The sequence below is a fragment of the Pseudorca crassidens genome, chromosome 14 (assembly GCF_039906515.1).
Source record: "Pseudorca crassidens isolate mPseCra1 chromosome 14, mPseCra1.hap1, whole genome shotgun sequence".
NCBI classification, from domain to species: domain Eukaryota; kingdom Metazoa; phylum Chordata; class Mammalia; order Artiodactyla; family Delphinidae; genus Pseudorca; species Pseudorca crassidens.
In genome coordinates this window covers 1,763,294-1,789,531 of record NC_090309.1, presented here as the reverse complement: position 1 = coordinate 1,789,531, position 26,238 = coordinate 1,763,294, and the positions used below count along the sequence as shown (strand labels likewise).

Genomic DNA, 26,238 nt, shown 5'->3' with positions numbered 1-26,238 from the left:
TTCTGCTGTGTATGCACTGGAACATTCTAACTATTTGAATAAAAATATTATTCAGTTTATTCGATTTTGAAAAAAGCAGTAAGCTATTTGTACCATTTTTTCTTGTTGATCTAAATGTCTAAACCTATGAGAGATGGTAAACAGACCTGCATCAGGACAGGCATTAAATTCCTGTATTGCGAGCAGAGGAAAGAGTATAAGAAAAATCTCAGTCCACGTACCTCTGGGAGCAAAGCGTTTACGCAAACCATCCAGACAAGCGGTCTTCCATCTGAGTTCCGTTCCAGACAAGTCTCGCCTCAGGTTGTCAGGCCAGGCAACAGTTGCTCAGTCACATTGCTGTGTGGCCACAGGTTAACTGTATTTCTGTAAGAAGAATATTTGAGCAACAGATTAAACCACCCAGGGAAACGCTGAGATAAGGTTAATTAGAAATACTGAAGTAAGGCAAGGCTTCTTTGATAGCAAGTTTGGGCAAAAGCGGAGAAGGGAAGCTTCTGTGTGGAAGGGATAATTGAAGGCTGAACCTGAGTTTGGGAACAGTTACATCTCAGAGCAGTAGACTGGTTAGCAACTTTTTTTTTTTTTTTTTTAAATTTTAAAGTCCAGACACAAGCTTTTGCTACAGAGAAACTTTTTCAAGTGTGACAGGATCAGAAGTCCTGGAAATCCAGTGTTTAAAATTGGTTCCCAACTCAATGGGTTTAAAATGTTCATCACTCTTCCCCATGACGCACTCTCCCTTCCTCCAGTGATGCAAACTGGATGTCCCCAGGTCACTTGTATTAGTTAATGGAGGCTAGACAGTTCTAATAAACAGACTCAAAATGCAAATGGCTCAAATACGATAGAATTTTATTTTCCCCTCATCTAACCCCCATAGGCTGCTGACCCTGGTGGGCAGCTGGTTCTCTTCCAGGCATTCAGGTCACCCCCACAATACGGATCTCCCTCGACCGATAGGCTTAATGTCACAATGAGCGCATCGTACGTTGAAAATATCCTAAGGCGAAATGCATTTAATACACCTGACCTATCAAACACCGCAGCTTAGGGCTTCCCTGGTGGCGCCGTGGTTGAGAGTCCGCCTGCCGATGCAGGGGACGCGGGTTCGTGCCCCGGTCTGGGAAGATCCCACATGCCGCGGAGCGGCTGGGCCCGTGAGCCATGGCCGCTGAGCCTGTGCGTCCGGAGCCTGTGCTCCGTAACGGGAGCGGCCACAGCAGTGAGAGGCCCGCGTACCGCACCAAAAAAAAAAAAAGGGTGGCTAGAAATATATCATTGCTTACCCAGATTACTAATTCCTCAATATTACGAAAGCCTCAGAGGCTATGTCATGTAAAAATATGTATCATTAATTTTTCATGGTTAAAATTCTCTGTTAACCTCTCTGAATATTTTCCTGGCATTAAACACTGACAGAAATAATCATATATGCCTTGGGTATTTAGTTAACTGCCCAATACACAATTTGGGGCTTTAAAAATTTATATTCATGTTGCAAATCATCCCTCTTTTTTGGTTAGGGGTCCCCAGATCTCTTGTGTCACCTGATGCAGAAGTTTTGTTGTGGTCTTTCCTGTGCTTTGTGGTACGATATTACCTCACTATCCAGAAAACAAAGCCTGGACATGTGCAAACTGCAACTACATCGGCTTTTTATTAGCCTAAAAATTTTAAACTTACTCTCCAACTTATTGCATACTATAATCCAGGGTTTTCTACTTTTTAAGCAGCATAACTGCTTCTCAAGATTCTTTCTGCTAGTGAGTATCTATTTGGGTCCTTGAATGCTCAAGGTGTTCTAAGATACATTTTTTCGAGGCTAAACATCATTTCATTCTTCCTGGAAACATACATAAATTCTCCGAGCTCCGCTTTGTTACTGAGGTCTCAAATAAGAAGGTGAAAGCTTCCCAGCTGTGATATCATTATGGCTTTTTGTCCTCTTTCCAAATGTGGTTATAGGGTACAGCTAAAACCACATTTTAGTAACCGCAGACTTTGTGTCACTCAAACATATAAAATGTACTTGTGTTATTATTAAAAGCACAGATTGGTTAGTAAGAAGGAAGTCTTTTCTGAAATCACTGAAGCTGACAGTCGTTCTCAGTTTGCAGCCTCATGCTTCCCCATCAGCTAGAGCGAACAGGTAACAGGCCAGAGAGGAGAGTACAATAGCTACGTGAAACCAACCTCCTCAGCCCAAACCATATGGCCTCTGTCGAGAAACACTTGCTCCAGAGCCTTTGCAAAAGGACCGCTCTTCTCAACTCACAAAGAAGGGAGTAAGTCCAGCAGGTCTTGAGAACCAGCAAGGGGAGTTAGTCGCGAAGCTTCCTGGGCCCTGGGAATCTGGCCAGTTCCCAGGGATCCGCGAACATTCTGAGACTTATGATTAGAAATACAAGCATTTAACTTAATAGCCAGAGCTGCATGTTCGCACGTAAGCTGGTGATTACCAGCTTGCGGCTTGGGGAAAAAGCAGGATTCCTTGGGGCGACACCCTGAAGTCTCACCCGTGGAGCGGACGCACCGCCCGGGACCTTCCCAGTTGGGATTCCAGATTGCTGTTCCAGGGACTTCTCAGCATTGCTTGCATCCGGATGAAGTTCTCTTAAATTGGTGATGTATGCGCTATCTCTTTATATGTTCCTTGTTTTCCCAACCTGGTGATGCAAATTCTCCCAGGTTGGTGATGTTGCTTTTTCTCTCCATCTGGTGATGAATCTTCTCTCAAACTCGTGACATACGTGGCAGTGTAAGTGCTCCCAAATTGATGATGTATGCGTGTATATATATGTAGCTTGTCCTTATACTGTAACCTACTGCTAATGTAATCAATTTCCTTACTTCTTGCAAGAAAGGAAAAAAAGGACCGCCTTCTTGGTGCTTCCCCCTGTGGCTTTTCAACAAAGAACTTAGGCCTTTGTGGGGGGAAGGGCACAGGTAAGCAGCCTCGTGGTTCATTCGTTTATGCATTCATCACTCCTCCACTCCACTGAGTCTTGCTATGCCCCGGGCTATTTTATACAATGACGGGTAGACAGCAAACACCATGTTTGCTGAGGAGCAGCTCGGAGACGGGCATATGCACAAAAGCAAACACGTAGGAAAGAGGGGCTATCGTGGAGGCGAACCAAGCAAACACTTAGGAAAGAGGGGCTATCATGGAGGCGAACCCAAGGGGCTATGGGAGGATGCAGTGGGAGCACCTGACCTCGCCAGTAGTGAGGGGAAAAACAGTCTTCACCTAAGAGACAGCATCTCAAACGATTGATGATGTAATACCCAGATGACGCAGGGGACTGAATTTCAGGCAAAGGGAGACACAGGAGCAAAGGCTGGAAGATTACACAGAGTTTGGGATGGCTTCAGCACGATCGGGGTACAGGGAAGTGCGTGTATTTAAGACAAAAGACATTTGGGGCTTCCCTGGTGGCGCAGTGGTTGAGAGTCTGCCTGCCGAGGCAGGGGACACGTGCCCCGGCCCGGGAAGATCCCACATGCCGCAGAGCGGCTGGGCCCGTGAGCCATGGCCGCTGAGCCTGCGCGTCCGGAGCCTGTGCTCCGCAACGGGAGAGGCCACAACGGTGAGAGGCCCGCATACGGCAAAAAATAAATAAATAAAATAAAATAAAAGACATTTGAACATACATATATATGTATGTGGGAAGTAGCAAAGGACAGGGGTCAGCAAAGAGGGAAGAATCCACTGGAATGGATGAAGGCTCTTAGCAAATTGGGAGCAGATGTATTTAACATAGGCTTAAAGTTAAGACAGTGAACAGATGTACAAGGATTTTGTCAGCTTCCACTAAGAAATATTTTGATGGGTTTTCAGCTAGTGATAAAAACGAAGATCTTCAGTCAAATAAGATTAGTAGAAAAGTAAAATTTTATCATGCACAGAGTTAAGTATCTGCAGAATAATGGACCACATAGTACATCTGTGGCAAATCCAATGTGCCTTCAACCATCAGTGCCTTGAATTCTAGCATCAAAGAAAGTAGGCTGTGTGCATTATATAGGGTTGACGGTTGGCAAGGAACAAACAGTAGGAAACTGTGGAGAAGTGGTGAGAAAATCAACGACGTTACTCTGGCAATGAGTACAGGGCTCAGCTACGACCCAGAGGAGGAGAGGCGAATGAAACCTGGACAGGGGTTACCTGGCTGGGGTACACGGAATTGAAATGGGGAAGACGGAGACACACAAGTGCAGAGCAGGAAAGTGAAAGATGAGGTCACGGAAGAGATTGTGGAAATTCAGAACGGGAATATGGAATAGCTCCAAAAGACTCAAAAGGTGATGACATTTAAGGTGCTTTCGCAAAGGAGTTTCCCCCAAATTACTGAGGATGACAACTTGACGTCAGAGAAAATATGACGATGTTAAGGCGCTAAATGCAAAAAAAGAGGCTAGCAAAGCCTTCACACTTTGTTTTCGAAATGCAGATTCCTGGTTCTCCAGTTAAAATAGTTCCTCTCCACAAGGTCTTCTACACCCTTCACTCCTGAGTCTTCAAAACACAGATCAAAACAAAAACAATGTCCATCGACAGAGGAATGGATAAAGAAGATATGGTACATATATACAATGGAATATTACTCAGCCATAAAAAAGAACAAGATAATACCATTTGCAGCAACATGGATGGACCTGGAGATGATCATACTAAGTGAAGTAAGTCAGACAGAGAAAGACAAGTATCACATGATATCACTTATATGTGGAATCTAATTTTTAAAATATGATACAAATGAACTTATTTACAAAACAGAAACACACTCACAGATTTCAAAAACAAACTTATGGTTACCAAAGGGGAAATGTCGGGGGCGGGATAAATTAGGAGCTTGGAATTAACACACACATACCACTATATATAAAATTGATAGCCAACAAGGAACTACTATACAGCACAGGGATTTCTACTCAGTATTCTGTAATAAATATGGGTAAAGAATATGAAGAAGAGTGAATATATATATATATATATATGTATACTGAATCACTTTTCTGTACACCTGAAAGTAACACAGTATTGTAAATCACCTCTACTCCAATGAATTCTTTTTAGAAAGAGTACAATACTAGTGTGTGCCTGCCTGTTTTGTCTCCTTTCAATGTGATGTTCAAACTCTCTCCCCTTAATACTCAGCCTCCAACCTGCTTTAACACCAGAAGTAAATGTTGTCTCTACCTAGAAATCTTTCGTAAACCCACAGTTCCACCCCAGCTGAATTATTCCCATCTCCTCTTGCTACTGGGCACCCTATGCGTACCTCTAGCAGCCCGTGTGCCACGTAACACTCAGTTATGACCACCCTTCCGTGCAAGGGTCTCTCCCACGGAATGCAAGGACCTTGAGAAAGGGAGCAAAATCTTACCTTTGTATCCCTAGTACCTGGCACTTAATTGGTAAATATTTGCTGACCTGAACTAGGTGATATACCCCAACGCTCTTTTACATTTGTGGGTTTCCATCTTGTCTCCTAAAAAAAAAATAGCTAATGTGTATTGACCACATTACATGCCAAACACGCTATATTTAGTGTATCATTTAATGCAGTAATCCTATAAGTTACACATCATTATTGCCACATTATTGATGAAGAGAACAAGTTGTTTAAATCATATTTATAGCATTAAATGCCTTGTATGTAATCACAGGGGTTGCTACTCTAGAGACATTTGTGTGTATTCACTGCTCATGGGTCTATTATCTGAGGGGCGACCACTCGCCACCAGTAAGCATAGCTCCCAAGAAGACAGTGATTGTTTCCTGGGGAGGGGAGGGCTGAGATGTAGCCTCAAGGAAATACATGATCATTTCAGTAAAAGGATGTGTAATTTAGGAAATGCCATCCAGGTGGCTTTGAAACCTCCTGACCATGGGGGTGCAGTCTTGCCCACCTCCTCACTGAGAATCACTGTTCATGTTTAGACTCATGTCACCAATGTTGTAAATATGAAGGGTAGAAAACGCCTAGCCCATTACATGAATTTCAAGAGGAACTTTGGTGATCGGTGTTGGTAGAACAGAAGCCTTAGCTCTCTGACTGGAAAATGTGTCACCCTCTCTTCCTATTTCCTGAGTTGGGGAACATTAGAAAATGGGCCTGAGAAGCCATCGTTTGGTGGATTTACCCCCTGAAGACGGAGGTGGGTGGATGTAGGTAAGGCTGGGCCACAGATACAAAGGCAGACATGTACATTGCACGCGGAACTCATAACCGCCACTTTCCATTCTGAAGGGCAGAATAAGGAAGGTAAGACGGAGACCCCAACTCTCAGCCTTAAGTCACTCGGCCATCACTCAACAGAGAAGACCACGCAACAGTCCTGGTGTGACGCTGCTTCCTTTTCTGGGAAGGCTTTCCAGTGAAGCTCTGAAATTGCACTGATGATAAGAAAAGATTCATTGCAGAAAACAAAATCTATTTGAGAAAAACACTTCCAGATTTCTAAGTGAAGTAGAGTCAGAGTGCCATGTTGAACACTGTTTGCCCCTCTTCCCCTAAAATACTACTAAGTGTTGATAAAGGACACACACACACACACACACACACGACAAACAACAGTCAAGCTCTGAAAATGTTCACATCTCTGTCTTGGAAACATGACGAAGTAGACGTCTCCCATGTTCCAAGAGCTAATACTTGAACTCCCCACCCGTGACTTCCAAGGTCTAGAGAAACCTTCACAGCTAACACATCCTTCCTCCTGCCCCACAAAACCCGTCACAGGCACAGTGTTTATTTTTTGCCCTCACAGCACTATCTTCTCCAATTAAGAAATAGGCGCTGTTTTTATTATCTTTTTCAGGCTGTCTGTGCATGAGAGCTTGATTATGCTAATCAACGTTCCTGAACTTGCAGACAAGCAAGTGACCTCCGTTAAAATGTACGAGTGCTGCAGACAACTGAATGGGGTTAACCTGGCACGTTGTTTTGCTGTGTGTGTGCATGTGTGTGTGTGCACGCAGGTGCGCAGGGGAAACCAGCAGCTCTGCGGTCAGGGCAGAAAGAGACAACTTCTACTTTAACGTGATTTCCCCATCTTGAGCATCTTGCTTCCGGATGTTCCCGCTGTAGCTTCCTGAGACTTGTTTCGTTTTTCCTGCCCCTTGTTTTCGTTTCTCTTACCTCCTGCCGTCCCTGGCTCTTTCAGGAAACCCCGACGAGCACACGGGCATAAGTGACCACAGCATAAAAATGTCAGGTGATTACTTGGTGCTGAACAGACAGCTGCCTGATGCAGAAGCAGACACCTTCACGAGCGTGTCTGCTCTGTTCTAGCCTCGGGCAAATCCACCTCGCTCGCTCTTTTTATTTCATGCATATTGCTTCTAGGTCTGTTTTGCAGAGACATCGCTGCATCTCCCCGCGGAGCAGGCAAGGTAAAGAGGATGTGCAACTTCACGAGTCCAGCAGCCCAGCGCGATGCAGTCAGTGAAAAAACATACGCTGCCTCAGAGGTCTGGGCTTTCTCCAGGCAGCGTGCCCTAATTCGCCCTAATGTCCTGTTTTCTGAGCATGCCCAGTGACCGGCACACGATGGGGTCCCAGGGGCCGGGTGGGGGGCTCCGGCTGAGCTAGCAGAAGCAGAGCCGGTTCGAACCCCTCATTAAGAAACATGACATGCAGCATTGGTCTCGTGAGGACGGAGGCGATGGAAGTGATGCAGCATCAGAGAGCGTTTGCCCTCGGCTCCAGCATTTAGTCCATTAGGAAGTCGCTGTCTTCCCTTTTTCTGATCCAATGTTCCTTTCAAAAGCCCCTCTGACACCGGTGCGTGAGAGCAGCTGTGGTTTTCTAAGTAACAGGTCCCAGAGACCTTGGTTCTCCTGGTGGGCCTGGGAAGCTCTGGGACACGGCAATCGTGTCAGGAGGGGACACTCAGCTGCCCTGTGAGACCCGGTTCCTCCTCCTGCCATAGTCAGCCTCCCTGTGAGGTACTCACTCTTGTCTCAGCGAATAGAAACTCAGAGGCGTCGGTGGAGAGAGCAGTTGCACCACGTGGGACTTGCGCGTATCCATCTCTCCAAATATTCCGCACTAATTAACTAGCCCTGAGCCAGTCCTGTGGTAACAACGTAAGTCTGATGAACTGTCAGGAAGACAAGAACTGGGCTTCTGGTCTTAATTTTATCCTCTGGAAACATTTGCAGTGACGTTATCTTACTGAGGAGTTATTCTAGTGCATATAAGGATATTTTCTCCATCCCAAATGTATAAATTAGCTCCAGATTTCAGGTTGAATAGGCTTTTCTTGAAACGGTAGAATTGACAGGGTCGGTGACCTGTATCTGGCAACTTCCAAAGCAGGCAGACATCCTACTCCCTGTGAAAACGGGCTGCAAATTCTGTCTGTTTTCGTTTTAAATAGTGATTTTCCCTTACCTCATCGGACTGAAATCCAGGACCTGGAATCGTAGGGCCTCTTGCAGCTACGTGGGCGGGGCCGGAGCGCGAGGGAGGAGGGCGTGGTCCAGGCGCCGTGGTGCGCATGCTCCGAGGGCCCCTTGCGCCTGTTCATCGCTGCCCCAGTCTGCTCGACGGCAGCTGTTCACACCTCGGTCTTATATTCTCTTATTGTTCTTGGTTCTTCCACCAAACTGCTCTTTCCTGAGAATCTTCCTGCCTTGTTTTACTCTAGAGCCCCAGCATGTGGACACTTCCTGTCACACAATAAGCACTTAATTACTGCTTGATTTATGAATGCTTAATAAAATCAAGCCTAAATTTACAGAACCACTAAACCAGCTGGGAACAGTCCTAACCTAGCCCACACCTGACTAATGAGGAAATGCAGTGGCTTGCCTAATAAATACGTTTCTGGAGCAGCAACAACTTTCCTGTCCATCTCCCGCCCATCGAAACCCAATTGGCTTTGTTGTCATGAACGTCCAATCTGACAATGTCTCATCAGACCCTCCACTATCACCCAGCTCTGGGCCATTACCCTTCCTTACATGAATTATTGCAATAGATCTCTGTTCCCATCTTAGATCTCTTACAACCAATCTGACAATGTCTCATCAGACCCTCCACTATCACCCAGCTCTGGGCCATTACCCTTCCTTACATGAATTATTGCAATAGATCTCTGTTCCCATCTTAGATCTCTTACAACCATAGGCCTCAAAACACCCTTTAAAAGTTGTCACATTAAATTAATCCTCTGCTCAAAGCCCCCAAATTCCTCCCCAGCTCCTTCAGAGTACAATGACCTGAATGATCCGGCCCCTCCTCCGCCTCTCGGTCCCCTCTGCTGCCATGTCGCTCCTTCATCCTGCTCAGCTGTGCTGCCCTCTGCTTTTACTCAGATACACCAAGCATCCTCCTGCCTCAGGACATTTGCACTGTTTTTATCTTCTGCCTGGACATTCTGCCCAAGATATTGGAATAATCTACTCCGTCGCTTCCTCCTGATCTTACTCAAATATCCCCATCCCGTAGGTCTTCCCTTTCAACCTTTGAAAATGTCACACACCCGGGCTGCCACTAAAGTGCAGGGCCCCTGGCAACCTCTTTTGATGGGGTTCCTGGACACGGAGACAACTGGGCTCACCCAAAGTTGGCGTGTCAGCACCATTTTAATAGCCCAATATCATGCAATCCCGTGAAAGACATGTTGCCTGACCAGTGACAATAATCTGTTTACCAGGCCACCTCCTAGAATCAGAAGCTGGTTACAAGGTTCTGAGATGACCCCGTACGTGTAGTCCCAGAGGGCATCTGGCTCACCCTATGCAAGAGATAGTCTCCCAAGGGGGAGAAATGGGGACACGGTCTCTTTTCAAATTTGAAATGCCTTAGCCCGCTGGCACTGCCAGCCATAGCTTGTCCCGGACACTTCAGTGACTTAGACATTTTAACGAAGGTGCCCTAAAATACAGACACTTCACTAGCCCAGTTCTAAAGGTGGTGTTCTCTCTCTCTCTCTCTCTCTCTCTCCCTCTCTCTCACACACACACACATCCCATGCATACCCCACACTCACACACATATACTCCACACAACATACCCCACACACACTCATGCACACCACACTGCACGCCACACACTACACACACACCACCACCCACACATATGCACACCTCACACACGATTCCCTCACTAACAGGTGCACACCACACACTACGTGTGCATATATCCAAACCACCCCTACATATGCACATGCACACAGCACACGCTACACGTCACACACACACACACACACCCCACGTGCTTTTCACCTACAGTGACAGACCCTGAACACCGGCGTGTGGCTGTATTTTTTCCGATGTCCTTCTGTTCCACTGACTGGGCAGCATCCTCCACAGTCTGATCTCGGAGAATCCATGGCCTGAGCTGTAACTGAGCCTCACATGGAGAATCCAGGCCTTTGCCGTCCCATTGAACGTGTGCTTTCAGCTAGGCCTGTCTCTCAGCACCTGTTGCCACAGATCTCGCCCCTTGCTTGGGTCTCAGTTCATCCCCAGGCTCACTCCACCTGCCATGAATACTCACCCTTGATGCAATAGAAACTCTGAACCATTTCAATGCCAAACTCCTTCCTTGAAGCTGGTTAATTCTCCCAAATTCTATTACATTTAATGATGACCCACAGCTAAAAATACAGCTAAATTAACATCTATTACTACCCTTCAAAGTAACTCTAATTAAACCAAAATATATTTTGCCTATGTGGATAAAATTTAAGTAAGTGAGGGCTTCCCTGGTGGTGCAGTGGTTGAGAGTCTGCCTGCCGACGCAGGGGACGCGGGTTCGTGCCCCGGTCCGGGAAGATCCCACATGCCGCGGAGCGGCTGGGCCCGTGAGCCATGGCCGCTGAGTCTGCACATCCGGAGCCTGTGCTCCGCAATGGGAGAGGCCACAATAGTGAGAGGCCCGCGTACCACAAAAAAAATAAATAAAATAAAAAATTTAAGTAAGTGAGGTTTTATGTGTCATGTCTTCTTGAAGAGGTATGTTCCCCTTAATTCTAGAGATTTCTGAGACAGAAGCATATGCTGTACGGTGAAATGCCAGAAATGGGATTGATTAGCAGAGAAATCAATGCACGCAAGTGCACCTAAGATTCGTGTGTCCTTATGTCTTCAACTATTATAAAGAAACCTTATCCCAGGGGAAAAATAATTCAAGAAAGAACTGGATATATGGAACTGCTGTTCCGTGGCAGAAAGTTAATAGCCGGGCGGGCAGGTGTCTGTCGGCTGTGACAAGCAGTGTGAAAGTACTGTGAATTTTTGAGAGTGTTCTTTTTTTTATTTTACCGGCCAGAAATTTGTTCTGGAGGGGGGATGGGGGATAGGATATCCCTCACTATCACAGGAGAAATGGACATGAAGGCAGCATCGCGAGTTTCATCCGGCAGTCACAGGAGACTGCACAAGCTTAATGCATTATTCACTAGGAAGTTATGAAATCACAGAGGGAACAGATATGTAAATTCATAGTACAGGATAGTCAGCTTCTTAAATGAAAGCAGATGGAAGACTTTTCGGTTGCATTAAAAACTCATGGTGCCGAAACGCAAACCAAGAGAAGATTCTGCAGGAACTTGGCTTGGGAGTGTTTTAGTTTTAATAGTATAATTTAAGACAATATTTGTATGTCACGGGGACAAGAGGGGCCATAGAAAGAGCAGGAGCTAAGCAGAAAGGGAAGCCTGGGTGTCCTTCAGCAATTTCTTGAGACTCTCTAAGCTTCCATCTCCTCACGTGTAAACTAACAAAGGAAGACCTACTTTGTAAAATGAGACCTATTGTGACGGCTTTGGTACGAGAAGTGGGCACTCAAAAAATGTCAGCTGGTTTTCCTGTCTTCTTGGAAAATTTCGGTCAGTGAAACACTCTGAGGGTGTCAGTGCAAATGTCAACCTAGGCCTGGGATCTTGTAGGCAGGCTCCCTAGACTCCGATTTACCAGAGGCTGTTGTCGGGAAGGAAAAACTTTTCCTCCACACTCTTGGGTTATTGCTTGGGAGCCTGCAAATTAAACTAAGAAAAGAGATGAACAGGAGAAAAGGCACACAATTATTAATATTTACGTGCCTGGGAGTTCACAGAAAAGAAGTGAAACTCAAGGAAGTGGCTGTATTCAGGGTCTTATATGCCATTTTGACAAAAAAAAAAGAGGGGGGGCTTGGGCTTTCAGGGATGATAAATCATATGGAAGTGACGAGGAAATATATGGGAGAACGGATGAAGGGTGCAAATTATTTTAGTAAGATCTGTTTATATAAACCACATCCTCATCAAGGGAAAGCTATGCCCTGCATCGGGCAGATGAGGGCAGGCAGAGGACTCTTCCTGCATCTGTTGATTCTCAGTTATCTTCAGCTCAAAATAACCTTCACGCCAAAGTGGTGGCCTGTTTTGGGGCGGCACATTCTGATCCCCTCATGTTCAGCAGTTAAGTTTTATACATATAAGTTGTATACATATAACAGTTGAGATATAGATAGATATATATATCGCTTTGAATAATAGATATATACCCAGGAAGAACTTTGTTTTGAAGCTGTATCCTAAGACATTTCCAGGTTTCTTATTTCCGGGAGGCATCTCTCAATTGTTTTCAAACACAATTCAAAGGAGGCTCTTAGAAGATCCGTTGCTCAGAATTTTTGTCCAACCTAATAGCGGTTAAATGAATTTCCAGGTCAGCTGTTCTTAGAGCAAGACTCATGTGTACGTCTCTGGGACCTGCTGTGCGTTTATTCATTGTATTCATCATTAAGATATTCTGGGGTGGTCCAGGACCAGACTAGACCTCCAGTAGTAATGAATAGTAATACTGTGGTAAAGAGTATAGTCCCCTATATAAATATGGAAAGAATTCTCGCCATTTTAGAGTTTGATTAACCCTTTCAGAACAGATTGGTCCAATTATTTTACTAAGAGGGAATTTGCTATATAAATTTTAAGTGTTTACACAATTATAAACAGCAAGAAATTGCAACTCAGAAATTCTGGGATTCTGGGTTCATCAGGGTCACAGAAAGGATTTAACCCACTAAACATGACTAAGAAAGGCAAGACTTCCCAGAGTCTGGGTCCCTCATCAACAGTCCCGTTCTGGAAACACCCTTCAGTCCTGAAACCAGGTGAGGCTGACAGTGCTCTTCTGTGGTTAAGTTGCTTCTGCTCCTTCCAGCCCATAAATTCAAGGTAATTAGCTTTTCTAAACCACAACGCTAAGGGAATAAGTGGTTCCAATGAACCCTGGTGTATGGCTGTGATTCGAGGACGCATCTCTGTGATGGTGATCTGGTCCCCCTTTAAGAGTCCTCTGTTTTGTCTACCATTTCCATGGCATGATGCATAAGAATACATGTAGATCTATGAAGAAATTAACTCCTTGAGTTTTAAAAGTTGGATATTGCTGACATATAACTCTTAAAAATTGTGCATTGCTGTATCGCGCACCTGTAACGTTATCGTGTTGTACATCAACTATACTTCAGTAAAAAGTTGGATATTACCGGAATCCAGGCAGAGAAGGTAAGGTGTACGTTTAAAAGCTGATATATTTCCAAACAGTTTGACTGGACTCCAAACTAACATTACACATAATCAATATGCTACCATCTCCCATAACTCTTGCTCTTCCTGTTCCTGGCCCTTCCTGAGGGCCACCAGCTGCAGTGAACTGTGGTCAACTGCAGGGTGGTTTTGTGACAGTAACAAATGAGGAGAAGGAGACCACACAGTGTGTCTCCACTTGAGGCTTGAGGATTTCAGCAACACGCGTGCCTGGTTGGATTCTGCAGCCTCCAGATGCAGGGACAGACATGAGTGCCTCGGACAGATGCTGGCTTGTGAGCTCCACAGCACCTCTGCTCCTGCAGTCCTTCAGTTTGTGCAGATTTTCATTTCTTCCCCAGAGCATCTCAAAAACTATAATTGCATTCACTATGGTGGATGACGCACGTGAGTTTCAAAAAGGTGCTTTTGCAGCTTTGTTTAATTTCTTAATAAACAAAACCAAGGGCACCACGCCTAAGACAAGCTCAGTCAGTAATTAAACGTCTATCTCATGTCCACGTCCACTATAGAATCGCTTTGCTATTATTCATACCTCTTTAAGAAGCTGCAAATGAGACCCTGGCCCCTGTCCAGAACTCCTTTGATTTGCAAACGTGGTTACAGACCGTAGTCTGTAAAGGATGATTCGCTCTCCTCTCTCCACACACACTCGAAACACTACTCACCCCTCGTCAGGTTCTGAGGGGTGGGGTTCCTGTTACCTGCAGGTCATTCCTTGTTGTCTTGGAAATGTGTTTTCTTTGACTTAGTGTTCCCAATGGGCAATGAATGACCTTAATCTCTGATGGAAAAGGCACAGCAGGTATCACTCATGTGATTGACTATTTCTGAATACATAATATAAACCAGTATCTACTACAGAAGAGAAGAGATCGCTAGACAGACAGAAGGCTTCGGGTAGCAAAGCTTCAGACGTCTGATTACAATCCTGTCAGATCTTCACATCCCCTTAACATTTAGACCAAAATATTTATAAAATTTATTTCAATTATCTCAGTCAGTTATAGACTGAATTGTGTCCTCACAAAATTCATGTGTTGAAGCCCTAATCTTTGAACACTGGGCTCTGACAGAGGTAATTAACATTAAATGTAGTCATAAGGATGGGGCCCTAATCTCATAAGATAGGTGTCCTCATAAGAAGAGGACACAGAGAAAAGGCCACAGGAGGACACAGCAAAAGGCAATCATTGCAGGCCAAAGAGGGAGGCCTCAGGAGAAACCAACCCTGCTGGCACCTCGATCTTGGACCTCTGCTCTCCAGAACTGTGAGAAAATAAATTTCTGTTGTTTAAGCTGCCCAATCTCTGATATTGTGTTATGGAAACCCTAGCAAACTAATACGTCGTCCATGTAGGCTTTTAATTGATTTTTTTAAATTCTCAGGTTTGATTAAAACAACCAAAAAAAACCCTCTAACTTATAAAGACATTTTAAAAAACCTTTAAATGAATAATTTAAAGGTTTAGCCAGTGAATAATATTTTTAATTCTTAATGATTAATAATTCCAGATTAGTAGTAACACCATGATGAGAAAATAGAGTTTCATGTTCATTTATTACTTTGCTCTTAATACCAACAGGCTTACAATGTAGAATTCATGTTCAACTTTCATTTATCTGTGTGCCAGTGGAAAATGGCAATGGTGACTGTACACAACAGTGTATTTATCTCTCGTAATCCCATCCTGTCCTCAACTGTCATCTCTGGATGGCTTTTCAGTGAGCTGACAATGCCCTATACAGCTTCGAGATTAAGTTAAATGTTATAAATAAACAGAAAAACTGACTTAATAATAGTCCTCCGTCGATAGCAATACCTAGTGAATGTGGAAAGCAATAAATTCCGCCAAAGAGATAAGCCTATGATCACAGAAAACAACTGCCCAAAATCAGTACTTTGAGGTGAAGAGAGACCCAGACTTACTGTGTAGCCCCATTAAAATGCAAATATTATACTGAATAGGCTTTCCATTCATCTACCCACTTCCCTTAGGTTTGGAACAGAGAAATAAAACCTCTGCTAGCCTTGGTGAGGTTTAAGGAGAGAGGCAGAAGACAAAGCTAGGGGTTTTCTCAGGGAGAGGGCTCATATCAGAGACCTCCTCTTACAACTGAGACCCCTGGAAGGCTCTTTGTCCTGCTGGTAGATGGAGGGAAATATACTCTACTTCCAGAATAAGAATATAAAAGATGTTCCTTTCCTGAGCTCCACTCTGGATAGAGGAGAGGAAGAGAGAGAGAGAAAAATGCCCTCTCTGGCAATTCCTGACAACAAGCTCGGCCTCATAGCCTATAAGGCTGGAATAAATACTGCCTATGAGGCTCTAAATAACTCTAGCCACAAATTTAATTTAAGTTAGGTTTGCAGTACCTCAAGGCGGCTAAGTGGCTGACAGAAGCGAACCATTTCTGAGAAGACACTCCCTGAACCTGGGTCCAAAATAATTCCCACAAATGGTACATGTAAGAAAATCAGTGTATGGAAAAAAATCACAAAACTTGAGGAACTAAGAATGATGAGCAAACGTCAGGAAAATACCTTACACAGAATTAGAATAAAATCTTTTTCAGATATTAGAATCAACAGATTAAAAAATATGTATATTTAATCATATTTTTCAAAAATATAACAGGATGGGCTTCCCTGGTGGTGCAGTGGTTGAGAGTCCGCCTGCTGATGCAAGGGGACGCGGGTTTGTGCCCCGGTCTGGGAAGATCCCACAGGCCGTGGAGCGGCTGGGCCCGTGAGCCATGGCTGCTGAGTCTGCGCGTCCGGAGCCTGTGCTCCGCAACGGGAGAGGCCACGACAGTGAGAGGCCCGCGTACCGCAAAAAAAAAAAAAAAAAAAAAAAATATATATATATATATATATATAACAGGATGTGGCTAGGAAGAATCAATTAGAGCTTTTAGAAATAAAAATTCTAATACGTAAACGCAATGGAAAAAAAATACAACACTTTGTAAATGGCAAGAAAGAAAATTAGTGAGCTGTAATATGTATCTGAAGGAATATTGCAGAATGCAACGCAGAGAGACTAAAAATGGAAATATAGAAATATGAGAGAGACAAGCTCGGTGGATGGATCTAACATTGTAATCCTATTAGAATAGGATTCTACAAGTGAGGAAGGAGAGAATAGGGCAAAATAAATAATGGGTGAGAATTTTTGAAAACTGATAAGAGGCTCCAGTTCACAGGTTTAGAAAGTCCCTCATGCAAACAAACAAAGAAAAATCCCTTCCTAAACGCAACATACAAAAAGAAGAAGAAACTATTCATATGGCCACTGACTTCTCAAAGCAGCAGTGAATGCCAGGAGACAATGAAATAATACATATGAAGTAATGAGAGAAATTAACTGTCAACCTGGAATTACATATATAGAAAAACTATCATGCATGAATTAATATGACTCAAAAACATATACTACTTAGCAAAAGAATGAGGGATATTAAATATGAAAGAAGCTCATTAAAGAAACATCTAAAGGATATGCCTCAGGAAGAATGAAAATGACATTCGATGGAAGGTCTGAGATACAGAAAGGAATCAAAAGCAAAGAAATGTTAAAGTGTTAAACACATGGGTAAATTTGATATAAACTGACCATAAAACAATAACCGTGTTCAAAGAGTGGGGATAAAAACAGCTGAGGTACAATACCAGATATCAATAGCAGTGTGGACCGAGAGAAGGATCTAATCATCTTGAGAATATATTTTTTTCAGTTGGGCAGAGACACTGTTAAAATTATTAAAATTTATAAGGCAACTCCCAAAAGAATAGAAACAGGGAATACAACTTCCAAAGTGACAAAGGGAAAAGAAATGTGAATAAAATGATGCAGTCCTAAAAGTATGCCAGAGATGAGAAATCACACAGATGATATTAAAAGAGAGAAAAAGAAACCACCCATACTATCACAGAAATTTAATCTGTATATCTTATAAACTGCATTAGATATTCTTTGACAAATGTGTCCATTATAATATAAAGATAATTAGATGTGAAGTTTAACATTCCAGCATAATAAAAGGATGGAAATAGTCAAATCAAGTAAAAAATTAATCAGAAGAAAGATGGTGTCTACACTAACATCAGAAAAAATAGATTTTCAAAAAAATAATTTAAGAAAATATGTTCTGATAGAATTTTCGAATCACTAGGATGATAAAAATTAGTATATATATAAGCGTTGACATAGCTACAAGACTGTCATATCCACCATTTGAACAGAAGATGTTCATGCATTTACATAAGTACATGAAGGTTTTATCAGACAAACACTTGGTGAGGTACAGGAGATTTGAACTCTACCATTAGAAACCTTGATTTAGCATCTGGTAGAGATGCATAGAGTTCTACATCTAAAAATGGGAAAATTTATATCCATTTCAATTGCCCTCTACTCCTCAGTCTGCACGGTGATGACCACACACTTCCTCTAATTCTTAAATGTAGAAACACAGGAATCCACCCAGATTCACCTCCTCACCCACATCTAGCCAATCACCATATTCTGTCAACTGCACCTGCCCAGTCAGCGCACTTCCCTCTATTTTCACAGCCACAAACTTCCTTAAACACTGTGCCATCTGCACCTTGAAGAGGCTGAAGATCATGTGATGGTGATGACAGTGATGGGCAGGACTTATGTGGCTCGTACACACCAAGTACTTTCCACGTATGAACTCGTTCAGTCCTCACAATGGCTCGGCTGGGTAGATGGGTCATTTTCTCCACTTTCCAGGTGAGCAAACCGGAGCACAAGGTTAGATATTTAAGTGCTTAGTGGTGAAACCAGGAGTAAGTCCAGGTATCCTGGCAGTAGAGTCTGTGCTCTTTCTTACACCTCAGTGTAACTTATCCCATCAAAGTATTTTTCACCTAAGCCTAGAACACTAAAACCATTTTCTCTTGCCCGCAGGGTGAAAATTCAAATCCCTTAATAAGGCACGAAAGGTAGCTCCCTCCTCTAGCCTGATCCCTTGACCATCCTGCATCACACTCTACTTATTTTAGATACTTTCATTTCTTTGAACACTTCTGTGTGCATTCTTGCCTCAAATGGACCACTGAACATCCTCTTCCATCTACTTCTTCACCAATTTTGCTTGGCTAATTTCTACCCATTCTTCATGTAGCTGTTAGTGAGGTATTCTGCCTCTGGGACGACTCTCTCAACCCTCTCCCAGGATAATTCTAAGTATCCTTCCAGTGAACTCTTGTTGCATCTTTTATTCTCTGCTTGCCTCCTCTAATTGATTGTAAGTTCCTTGAAGGCAGAAAACACTCGGTATTCAATTTGTACCCACCATGTATTTTGGCATATAGAACGCACTCAGTTGGGTGTCAACAATTCTCAACATGAGGTCATTGTACGAACTTCAGGAATTCAACAAATTCCCATGAAATTTTATGTCAAATGTTGTAAACATGTGGATGTGTACTTTCGGGGGGGTCAGGTATGGGAAATAATTTCATTTTAAAAAATTTGGGGGGAGTATAGTTGATGTACAATGTTGTGTTAGTTTCAGGTGTACAGTCATGTGAATCAGTTATACATATACATATATCCACTCTTTTTCAGATTCTATTCCCATATAGGTCATTACAGAGTACTGAGTAGAGTTCCCTGTGCTCTACAGGAAGTCCTTGTTGATTATCTGTTTTATATATAATAGTATGTATATGTAAATCCCAATCTCCCAATTTATCCCTCCCCTCGCTTACACTCCTGGTCACCAAAAGTTTGTTTTCTCCATCTGTGACTCTATTTCTGGTTTGTAAATTAGTTCATTTTTACCCTTCTTTTAGATTCCACATATAAGCAATATCATATGGTAGTCATCCTTCTCTGCCTGACTTACTTCACTCAGTACAACAATCTATAGGTCCATGTAGGTTGCTGCAAATGACATGATTTCATTCTTTTTCATGGCTGAGTAATACTCCACTGTGTATATATGTACCACATCTTCTTTCTCCATTCTCTGTCGAGGGACATTTATGTTGCTTCCGTGTCTTGGCTATGTAAGCAGGACTTCCTAAATGAAGCTCTTAATGCACAAATCATAAAGCCAAAAAAAAAGGGGGGCTTCCAAAAGAATAAATTTCAAGGGAAAATTTATCACCTTTCATAATGGAGAGCCAGCAGGTACTATCTAAAGTTCAAGATAAATCAAGAAATCTATGACTTGCCACTGAGCTAGGGTGTGTCTGTAGGAGAAATAAATTGGAAGTCCTCCAAAAGCAGCTTTACAGAACCTGTCTCCTGGAGGAAGCCCATAACTTCACAGTACGTCCCAGCATCTGCCCGTCCCATAAGATTAGCAGGTGGCACCTGACTACCCCTTAGGTGGCAAGCTGGATGTATTTTCTGATTCCGTGGTTCCATTCATATTAAGGAATTGAGGGCTGCAAATAGGAAACCCAAATTAATAGTTCCTATATAAATTAAATGTCATTATTGAGCCTGTCCAGGATATGAAATCATTTTAGTCCATCAAGTGTTCTAATTAATGGAGAGCAATAACAAGTCAGATGTGGCTATCCAGTGATGAAATGCATTTGTGTGAGTGGTTGGTGGAATTTGCCTTTTCACTTTATAATTGCAATTGATTTTCAGATTTCAAAGAAGCAGAATAGGATAAAAGACATGCTACTGAGTGAAATTTAATCTTTGATGATTCAAGAAGATCTCACAGACTTTGGGGTCAGTGCTGGAAGCATTCATCATCACTCCTGTAGCTGTGCAGGTAATAATGATTTCTGGCTGAAGGGTCAGTTTTTACTCTGCTCATTTAAGACAGAGTAAAAACTGAGTCAGGAAGAGAAGAGAAAAGTGTTTAAAAATTTAGTGGATGACTCAAGGAGAATAAAGGGAATTTGTATTCACCGGCTGCAGCGGCTCAATTGTTTTCTGTTCTATAACATGCATTAACTTTCCACCCTCCTTCTGCGGCCTCGTAACGGATTCATTATTACTTTTTTAATGATAAAAGTGTTCAGACCAAGTGTTTCATTAAAAGGACAAGCCTGAGCGGGTCCTGAGCACAAAGCCTTCAGTCCTATGAAGTAGAAAGTTAATGTTCACAGAAATTCGCGTGTCCTCTGTATTCGACAGAAGGACAATGACACATTAGTCGTTTTCCACCCTCATCGGGATTGGGGTGAATAGGAAATAGGAGGGAAATAAGAGAAGCAAGGACTGTCCTTTCCAGGCAATCTGTCGGGGTCTTGAAGCAAGCATTAGGCTCCGTCTAGCCTTCATCAGCCTTCTCAAACACCTGGTGATTAATTCTGCACAATAAGAAAAGTGTCAAAGAAGCCCAAGACTGGAAACACATTGGAATCAGAAACCCGGAGCCCACAAAGGACTCCAGCTGTCTTCAGTAACTCAAGACCTTCCCTCCTAACTGCCTGCCAGTCATCTCCAAGAGGCTGTTACATTTATCAAGACAACGAAGTATATTCATCATGTTCTTCCCAAATGCGGTCCTCCTCTTTCCTACCTCATTTCACCCCTTGAGGAGGAATTCATCAACTCATCCTCTGAGCTACTTCTATACCTAGTTTAATGTACGGATGCCTCGATGATCACCTTTTATCTATAAGAAACGGAGGGTACAGTGGCTCATTAGTACCTGTCAGGACAGTGAGCAGACTGAGCGCTCTGAGAGCAGGGACCGTCATTCATTACTGCATCCACAGCATTTTGCATAGTACAGACCTCAGACCGTTCTAAGTATTGACTCACCTATTCTTTATAACAGCCCTTTGAAAGAGGCACACTATTTTCCCAACTGCACAGGGGAAGAAACTGAAGCACAGAAAGTTTAAGTCGCTTTTCTGGGGTCACATACGTAGTGATGGTAGGAGCCATGATTCAAATCTAGGGAGTCTGTCTCAGGTCTGCCTGAACTCTTCATAATGTTTTATCGGTGTCTTCCAATGGTCTCCCTGTTATTAAACTTCCTCTCTCTCTCTCTCTCTCTCTCTTTCTCCCTCTCTCTCTCTTTCTCTCTCTCTCTCTCAGAAGAGAAAGTATACTCAATACCTTGAGAAGTTACCACCAATTGGCCTCCGCCAGTTGGTCCTGTCAGCTGAGGGTCTCAGCTCTCTTCCAAACTAAGTGTTGACCCATCAACAGGGTGAGCTTACTTTGCCTAAATCCTGACTGATTATCCTAACAATACCTTACTTCATAACCAACACTGGAGCTTTTTCTGCACCTGCCTCAATGCAGACACTGTGATGTAATCCTATATATCATAGGATTTGAATAAACATATTGAATTAAATCTCACTTTTGGCAACAGGAAAACATGATATCTTGAAAACTTATCTGTCTATAAAACACATAAAATGCTGGAAAATGTAACGATAAACACAAAGCAAAATAAAAACTTTAAACCCTAAACTGAACCAAGAAGGAATTAAGAAAAATTTCCCCACATGTACCAAAAAATCACAGCACATCTCCTTACCCAGATTCACCGTTCTGTAGCTCACAACCATCACAGACAGGTTTTTTGAATAGGCAACAAAATTCAAAATATACTAGGATTGGAAGAAAAGAAACAAGCCTATCATCCTGTTTTCTTATAAAATAGCCAAGAGAATTACTAGGGAACACATAGACGTAATAAGGGAATTTAGCAATTTTGCTGGATATACAATATATAGATTAAAAATCAATGACATTTCTATACATCAACAACAAAATGTAGTTTTTAAAAGATACCATTTAAAATAATATTCCATGTATATATGGAATGAATTTTCAAGAGAAGTATATAACCCAGTTGGATAAAATTTCAGTCTTTTTTAAATAAATTAAAGCCTGCCTAAATAAATGGAGCAAAATGCCGTATCTAGAAATTGAAAGGTGTCCTCAAATTGTCAGTTCTCCTCAAATTCGTGTAAAAAATTCAATGTAAACCCGATTAAAATTCCAAGAGAGTTTTTCTTGAACTTCCTGAAACTTAACATACTAATTTCAAAATGTATGTGAATGAACACACAGTTCGGGGACGGTTCCGCAGGTGTAATCTCTTATAGAAAAGTGACAGTAAGTAGGACAGGAGAGTGCGTTTGCAGGAACGGGTGGAAACACAGGAACTGATGGAGGGACTGGAAACACACGCAGACTTTTCTGACTCTCGTCACGTGGCAGAGCGGGCCTGCTCGTTGTGGAGAGAAGGTGGAACGTTCCATGACAGTGCCCGACAGCTGTTTATAAACACAGCCAAACGAAGGAGAGCAGCCCTCGCTGACAGAATAAACTAAGATGTGTTTCATGTGAAGCGTCAGACCTGAAGGTTTCGAAAGAAAATGAAGGATTAACACTGCTGTCATCTCGAGTCGATTTTTAAAACAAGATGCAACATCATTTAAAAATGGATAAATTTGATCACACAAAAATCATCCCTTCTGCTTATCACAACACAGCATAAAGCATGTGTGACAGAGACAGAGAGAGACAGAGACAGAGAAGTGACAAAGAGGGGAGACACTGGCTGCAATACGTGTGTGTCACATAGTCTCGGCAAAGAATCAGTGTCTGGTGTGCATCTTTTAAAGGAGATATAATTTCGTACTCATCAGATGGGTAAAAATTAAATTAAATAGTCTGATAATAACAAGAGTCCATAAGACTGTAAAGCGATAGAGACTCTTGCACACAGCATAGGATAAATTGGACAAACATTTTGCAGAGGAATTTTGTCTAAAAATATTAAGGTCCACAGTGAACATGCCTTCCAGGTCTGGGAAGATGCCAAAAATAAATTCACAAGCGTACAGGGCATGTAGCGGAATTATAGAAGGGATGCTATAGGCATTTTTTAAGCAGTGGAAACATCAAATATCTATTAAGTAGTGAATAAATAAGTTGTGACAGTTTTGTAGAGTGACGTATCACACAGCAGTGGAAAAGAAGACACAGTTACACACCAACCAACTTGGAAGAATCTCACAAATAAAACGTTGAGAGGATACAAAGCTTTAAAAGATACATAGGTAAAGGGTCCTTATGGAAACCTGCAGCTAATGTTATTCTTAAGGGTTAAATACCAAACCTTTCCCTTTAAGGTTGGGGACAGGGCAAGAATATCTACTTTTACCATTTCTATTCGAAATGTACCATGGGTCCCATCCAGGGCAATTAAGAGAGAGGGGTGGGGGGAAGGAGGAAGAAGGGGAGGGAGAGAGAGAGAAACAGATGGACAGAGAGATTGAGAAAAGGAAAGAGAAAAACAAAAAGAAAGAGAAACAGACAAGTGGGAAGATTGGAAAGTAAAGAGTAAAGCTTTTGTATGTGCAGGTTACATGATTTTGTATAAAGAAAATCTGAGGGAATATACAAATACCAGAACAAACAGATGAATTTAGCAAGGTCTCAGGTTAAAAGATCAATATATAAAATATTAATTATATTTCTACTAGCAGTAAACAATTAGAGAATGAGGTTTAAAACGGCAGAATTGTTAGTAGCATTATAAAGAACCCCTAGGAACACATTTAACAAAAGATGGACAACACTTCTAGAAAACATCGCTGAAAGAAATTTTAAAAGGCTCAAATAAATGGAGCTATAAATCATGTTGGTGCATTGAAAAGCTCTATATTGTTAAAATGTCAGTTCTCTTCCAGAATGATCTAGAGATTCAATGTAACTCCAAAAAAATTATATCAGACTTTTTTAAAAACTAGAAATTGGCAAGTTAATTTCAGAATTTATATGGGAATACAAATGACCTCAGGTAGCAAGACAATCATGAAGTTAAACAAAATTAGAGCATTTGCACTCCCTGACTTCAAGGCTAACTCTAAAGCAACAGTAATAAAGACCGTGTGCTATTTGCAGAAGTATATACATATAGATCAGCAGAAATGAGAAGAATCTAGAAATAAACTCACACGTGTCGTAGGTTATTCTGAGAACAAAAAACAGGTGTCAAAGTAATTCAATGAGAAAAAGAAAGCCTTCTCAATAAATGGTCCTGGAAAAAGTAGATAGCCAGGGCTTCCCTGGTGGCGCAGTGGTTGAGGGTCTGCCTGCCGATGCAGGGGACACGGGTTCGTGCCCGGTCCAGGAAGATCCCACGTGCCGCGGAGCGGCTGGGCCCGTGAGCCATGGCCGCTGAGCCTGCTCTTCCGGAGCCTGTGCTCCGCAACGGGAGAGGCCAAAACAGTGAGAGGCCCGCGTACCGCAAAAAAAACAAAAATCAATTGTGTGTATATAATTTATATATAATATAATGCTTATAATTATAAATTGTTATATATGTCATTCATATACATGTTTATATGACATATATTATATATGAATTAATAATATGTACATACAATATATATTACATATATTGTACATTTATATTACATATATATGTATTAGCAATAAACATGTGGGCACCAAACTTTTAAAAACACTATAACCACTCAAAAATCAATAAATGAATTATTTACATGTAAACCTAACAAACATGTATAGAACTTATGTGCTAAAAGCCACACTGATGAAAGAAGTCCAAGAAGGACTAAATGAATTGAGGGACAGACCATGTTCAAAAATCGGAAGATCCAACATGGTAAAGAAGCCACCTCTTGACAAATTGATGTACAAACGTAACACAATTCCTATCAAAATCCCAGAAGATTTCTTGTAAATATAGGCAAAATTATTCTAAAATCTGTATGAAGGGGCAAAGGAGCTAGAGTGGCTAACATAATTCTAAGAAAGAAGAATAAAGTGAAAGTATTCAGCCTACCTGGTTTTAAGACTTATTACATGGTTATAATAATATCTATGGAATTGGCAGTGGTATAGACACAGAGATTAATGGGATAGAACAGAGAACCCAGAAAACAGGTCCACACAAATAAATCCAAAAGGTTTTCCAAAAAAGTGCCAACGCCGTTTAACAGAAGAATACAGACTTTTCAACAAATGGGGCTGGAGCAATTGGACAAAAATTTTAAAAAGAATCTTGACCTATGACTCACACTTTATCCAATAATTAACCCAAAGTGCACAAATAAATCATGGACTTAAAGGTAAAACAAAAAACTATAAAACTTTTAGAAAACAACGTAGGAGAAAATCTTTGAAAACTAGGAGTAGGTGAAGAATTCTTAGACTTGACATTAAAGCCATCATCAATCAACGGATAATTTGATAAAATGGACCTCATCAAAATTCAAAATCTCACATTGTAAAAGATACTATGAAGAAAATGAAAAGACAAGCTATCAAGTGGGAGAAAATATTCCCGAGCTACATGTCAAAGGACTGGTATCTAGAATATTTGTATCTATAGATACAGGCAAACATGTACATATCTCAAAACAGAGCAGTTGAAAAACAAGCAATCCAGTTAAAACATGGACAACATCCATGAAGAGACATTTCAGTAAAAAGGATATACAGATGTCAACTAGCTCTTAAAAGCTACTTAACGCCCCTAGCCATTAGCTAATGCAGCAAGATATTCTTACACACCTATTAGAATGGCTGAAACAGAAATAGAACAGCAAATGCTGGTGAACATGTGGATAAACTCAATCCCTCACAGGCTGCTGGCAGGGATATAAAATGGTGAATCACTCTGGCAGTCAGTTCCGCAGTGTCTTCAAAAATTAAACATGCAGCTACCATATGACCC

General features: G+C 42.0%; 1 long non-coding RNA gene across 1 annotated transcript in view; it reads right to left on the bottom strand.

The window, feature by feature from the left end:
* The window catches only part of LOC137205823 (uncharacterized), a 96,225-nt gene that overhangs the window by 48,049 nt on the left and 21,938 nt on the right, over positions 1-26,238 (bottom strand). The window contains exon 2 of the long non-coding RNA XR_010934299.1: positions 222-366. This is a non-coding gene — a long non-coding RNA (uncharacterized lncRNA). The remainder of the gene's footprint in view (positions 1-221; positions 367-26,238) is intronic.